This window comes from Lactuca saligna, chromosome 4 (assembly GCF_052625555.1).
Source record: "Lactuca saligna cultivar CGN05327 chromosome 4, ASM5262555v1, whole genome shotgun sequence".
NCBI classification, from domain to species: Eukaryota; Viridiplantae; Streptophyta; class Magnoliopsida; order Asterales; family Asteraceae; genus Lactuca; species Lactuca saligna.
In genome coordinates, this window is record NC_136420.1 from 258,316,641 (window position 1) to 258,322,640 (window position 6,000).

At 32.7% G+C, this 6,000-nt stretch overlaps 1 pseudogene; it reads left to right on the forward strand.

Moving 5' to 3' along the window:
* The first annotated feature begins 1,166 nt into the window (after positions 1-1,166).
* On the forward strand, positions 1,167-2,007 carry LOC145043514 (RING-H2 finger protein ATL78 pseudogene; annotated as a pseudogene).
* Positions 2,008-6,000: the final 3,993 nt, after the last annotated feature.

Genomic DNA, 6,000 nt, shown 5'->3' on the forward strand with positions numbered 1-6,000 from the left:
AAATCATTACAAAAGTTTGGCCTAGTGCAGGTTTTGGCAAACAATAGTGTATTATATCTTTAACAAATTTAAAAACACATTAAAACCAGATTATAATGTATTACATACAAAAGTTGTAAACTTAAACAACTCTTCAAACATCATCAACTGCAACCTAAACTATATAAACTGCCTGCAGCACCTCACAAAACACCTTTACATCCACATATAAATTGCAATCTACGGCAATGAGAGGTTTCTAGGATCTCACATAATTTGAGGTTCTCATTTATATATTTTTAATCCATTTTGTACAAAATGAAGATCAAATAAGAATAGACTATTTTTTAGGAAAGGTTAGAAATACATCATTTGCATGATTTTTGACGAACCAACAAAATAATCATTAGATAATACAAAAATAACAAAATTTGCAAAAACACAATCCCGAAAAAACTATGGTTGATTCAGTTTTTTACCGAATCAAATTTTGATTTATTTTTCGGACAACTTTAGTGAATCATCGCAAATATGATTCATGGATGCGTTTTTTTTTTTCTGACTTTTTGCGAGTCATATTGTTTTTGTATTATGTAATGATTAAGTTTGTTTGATTCCCCAAAAATCATGCAAATAATGTATTTCTTACCATTCCTACCAATTTTTTTTTTCTTACGGCATCCACATCCATTAAATGAAACAGGAAAAATAACGTACGGTGGTTATCAAATAGTTATCGGAAGCATCAACCATACTTCAATGGCAAAAAAGAACAGATTGGCGACGGAGAAAAGCTCCACACATAGCATTATTTTTTTTAACGGCATCACACAGCATTATTTGACTTGCAGAAAGTGCGTCGGACCCATATAAATAGAGAAACCATTTATTAAATAATTACACATCTACACATACCTTAGTGGAAGATCTAAATGGTGGAGATCATATAAATTACAAAGACAATAGATAATCCCACATAGTGGCTCAAATACTATACTAATATCCTCTCTTTTTTTGTGATAATATTTATTACAAAAGCGTCGAGATAAAATCCCACATGGTGGCTCAAATCCAATACTATATACTCTCTTTCTTTTTTATTATTAAAATACAGTAAGCGGGACCCTACTCTAATCACCCCTCTATATATACCTAAATGTTGAATTCTCATCTAAGCAAACCTTGATCATTACTCACAAACAACTTAACATGTCAAGACTGTCTACTGAGCTCTTTGAGATTGAAATGAAGCATTTTATTTCAAGAAAACTTCTACTTGACACTTATTCATACCAACAACCAGCGGCTGATGTGACAGCTCCATCATCGTCAAGCCCACATACAGAACATAGCAACTTTGATGCGAATGTGGTGATGGTGCTGTCAGTGCTGCTATGCGCTCTGATTTGTTCACTAGCGTTGAACTCCATCATCAGGTGCGTATTAAGATGCACGGGATTATCTAGTTCAGAAAGCAGCGGTAGCGTGGAAATTACTTTAGTTAAAGCCAACACTGGAATCAAGAAGAAAGCATTAAAGAGTTTCCCAACAGTCAGCTATTGGGAAGGACTGAAGCTACCAGGATTGGACAAGGAATGTGTGATATGCTTGGGTGATTTTTCAACAGGAGAGCTAGTAAAAATCCTGCCCAAGTGCAACCATGGATTTCATGTGCGTTGTATCGATAAATGGCTGAGTTCACATTCATCTTGTCCAACATGCAGACACTCCTTAATTGAAACATGTCAAAAGATAGTCACAGGTGGGAACTGTAGCATCATTATATCTTCGCAACCTCAAGAGGAAGGTCCAAGAAATATTACTACTCTTAATATATTGCCTCTACCACATGAAGGTCTTGTACGACATTATGAGACTTAACTAGCTTCTTCATAAAATTAACAAATCAAATGTAATTACTTTAATACTTGTAGGTAGATAGGTAGGAATTGTCCATTGTGTAATTTAAAGTATTATTGACACCAAAAGTTCTTTCCCTAGAATGAATTACATGTGATGTTGCAACTTTGCAATTGGTTTACAAGTAATTTATTAGAAAATATATCAGCAAATTACAATTAGCTAGCATTTTACTCTAATATATTTTTTTATACTTAAAATATGTTAACACTTGTATTAAAATAAAAAGCAAACTGTTAATAAAGAGTTAATAAATAATATAATTTGAGTATCATAATTTTTCTCCATAAAACTGTATAATACCCAAATTCTGGTGGTGCTATGATGTCTAAGTAGAGTTGCACAAACCGGACTAGTTTTGAAATAGATAAATAAATAAATAAATAATAAACAAACACGTTTTTTATATTACAAGTATATATATCCGGTTAGGATTTAACACATCCGTGGGTTATGGAATCTCGAAAAAAAAAAAACATTTTTCGGGTTCAGTCTATTCGACATGATTTTCTTAAGAAAAATAGGTCATAAGACACCGTTAATGTAGCCGTTCGAAGGCTCAAAATTACCATTTTGCCCCTCTAATGTTACTATAAATAGGTATTGGTTCAATTGGTTTTAATACACCACAAAAAAGTGCATTTTCTTCTCAGAGTTATTATTATTATTATTATTATTATTATTATTATTATTATTATTATTATTATTACTCCAAATTACATCCTAAAGATCGTGATTATAAAACGTTAAAACAAGTCAATATCGAAAAAAAAAAAAAAACTTGTAACATGCACTCCGTCTTTATACATTTTTAAAAGCCTCAAAAAGTGTCATCATTTGTAATAGTGTCCTTGTTTTTATAAAATTTGGTACCACCAAATTTTTTTGACTTAAATTTACATAGAAGGTTACATCCAATATATGAAACTATAGTAAAACATATATATATATATATATATATATATATATATATATATATATATATATATATATATATATATATATATATATATATATATATATATATATATATATATATATCCGGTTCTTGATAATATATAAAGGATAACAGGCCTATGAACATTAAATTTATAACTATCTTGATTCTTTTGTCTCAAATGTTTTACCTCTTGCAAATATTTCCCTAAGCTTTTGCTTTTGACTTTTTTGTTTCCATTCTCTCGCTTCCCATTTTTTTATTTTACATAAAGGGTCCTTAGGTTTTGTTGAATTTGATTCTTTTGGTTTATTTTTGCTTTTTATACATATTGAAGATTTTTTTAGTGTTTCCTTGTGAGATAATTGACTTATTTTACATAAATGGTTTTTAGGTTTTGTTGAATTTGACATTTTTTGTCCATTTTTGCTTTTTATGTATCTTAAAGAACTTTTTTTTTAGGGAAATGACTCAATTTACATGAATGGCCCCTAGATTTTGTTGAACTTGACACTTTTGGTTCTATTTTTTTTTTTTAAAAAAAAGTTTTTGGCGAAGCCCGAATCACCTACTAGTTATAATTACAAATCATAAGGAAGATGAATTGCAGAAAATTATTGATGATGCTGCCAAAGATCTTGGAAAAGAGCCACCCATTTCGAGGGGTTCTGAAATTCCGCCTCAAGCTTCTAATGCTCCAGTTCAGGGTGAGGGTTCCACTTCAACCTCCACAACCTATACAATTGCTTAGGTGGAGAATTCAAATCCTGAAGTAAATGTTGGTATTTTGATCCAGGGGGAGAATTCGATTACGAACATAGAGTCACATGCAAACTTCCAGGGGGGAGAATGAGAATGAAAATAATGACTCTAACGCAAAATCGGAATTCGAAGACATGAATGAAAAATTGGATCCATCTTATGATTCGAACTATCCTCCATTGGTGAAATGGACCAAAGATCATCTCAAGTTATCGGAGCAACTTCCTCTGGAGTTCTCACAAGATCTTAACAAAAAGCGAATCAAGCTGCATTATTTTCAAAAATAGAATTTTGCATGTTTAATTCATTTATCTCTAAAATTAAGGCTAAAACTATGAATATTGCTCTTGATCATTCTGATTGGGTGCAAGCTATGTAGGAATAACTTAACGAGTTCGAACGTAACAAAGTATGGAGATTGATCCTAACTCCGAAGGATGCATCTGTGGTCAGATTAAAATCGGTATTTTGGAATAAGCTTGACAAAGAAGGAAACGTAATACGAAACAAGGCACAATTAGTAGTAAAGGGATACTGCCAAGAGGAAGGCAAAGACTATGAAGAGACATTTGCACCGGTTGCAAGGCTAGAATCTGTTTGGATTTTCTTTGCCTATGCAGCTCAAAAAGTTTTTGAAGTCTATCAAATGGATGTGAAATGTGTGTTTATGAATTGTGAATTAGAAGAAACAGTCTATGTGGAACAGCCACCATCTTTCGTAAATGACAAATATCTAGATCATTACTACATTTTGGATTAGGCTGTGTATGGTCTAAAACAAACACCTCGTGTATGGTATGAAACCCTAACTCGATTTTTTTTAAAATCCAAATTTAAACAAGGCTCGGTCGACACAACTTTCTTTCGCAAGAAAGATGGTGACCATCTGATGATAGTCCAAATTCATGTTGATGATATCATTTTTGGATCCACTAATCCTAGATTAACAGCCAAATTCCGAAAATTGATGGAAACTAAATTTGAGATGAGCTCAATGGATCCTATTAACGTTTTCCTTGGTTTAAATATTAGATAGAGTTCGGATGGTATATTTATCAACCAGGAAGCCTACACGAAGACCTTGCTTGTGAAATTCAGAATGATGGGAGATTCAAAAGTCAAGGTTCCAATGGCGTTCGGAACGAAGCTTATACCATCCTTAGACAAGCTAGCAGCAGATATGACTCTTTATCAACAAATGATTGGATCTTTAATGTATCTAACATCTAATCATCCAAATATAACGTTTTTTGTTTGCTACTGTGCCATGTTTCAGGCGAATCCTTGTGAACCACATATGACTACTGTAACGCCTGTAGATCCGGGCTAGTTACTTTAGAGACAATGAGCGTCAAAAATGACTTTTTGATAGAACATTATTTATAATAAATAATCTTAACCAAGTTATAGTATATGTCACAAAGGTTCTGTACATATAAAGAACGCCGAAATCCGAGTTATAACGAACAAGTTATGACCAGTCGAAGTTTTACGGCATAACCGGTGCGACACCGAAAATCGTAAAAAGTGAATTTACAACAAAATGATTTCTAGCCTTAGCGATCTAGATGAACTTCGTAGTATATGCTAAACTGAGAGCGTGCATAAAAAGAACGTCCAAATCTAACTTCGTATGAGGAAGTTATGATTTTTCAAAGATTCAGTATAGCAGTGCACAACCCGAAATTCGAATTTTAGATCGGTCGATTTGCAGCCAAAATAATCTAATCTATAAATGAATATATCATTAATAGGATTCAAACGATAAAAAGACAGATGACAACGGAGCTCGTATGCGAATGATATGGACGAAGCTTAGTCTATACTCTTCGAGTGCGACGAATTCGATACAGTTTTGTAATTCTGAGATAGAATGAGAAAGTCGACGGTGTCTAAATGAAAGTTATAGTACTCATAAATGCCAACACGTGGATATAAATAACATCGAAAATGAAGCTTGTATGCGAAAGATATGGACGAAGCTTAGTCTCTACTTTTCGATCACGTTGAATTCGAATACAATTTTGTAAATCTGAGATACAATGAGAATTAGCCAACGGGGTCTAAATGAAAGTTGTAGTGCTTGTAAATACCAACGCGTGGATATAAATAACATAGAAAATGAAGTTCGTACGCGGAAGATACGGAGAAAGCTTAGAGACTACTCTACGATAAAATCTCTATAAATAAAGGATGAATCTGTCACAACTAGAAATTTTGTGCCTTGTAACTACAACACTTAAGTAAGAATTTTGAATCAAAAACTTAAGAGCATGCATTATGCTTACTTTATGACAGCAAAATCTCAATCAAATACACCATACAAGCATTACAAATAGTCAACAAGTAATTGGAAACCCTAGAAGTTCTTGTTTAGGTCCATTTTGGACTAGGACTTTCTT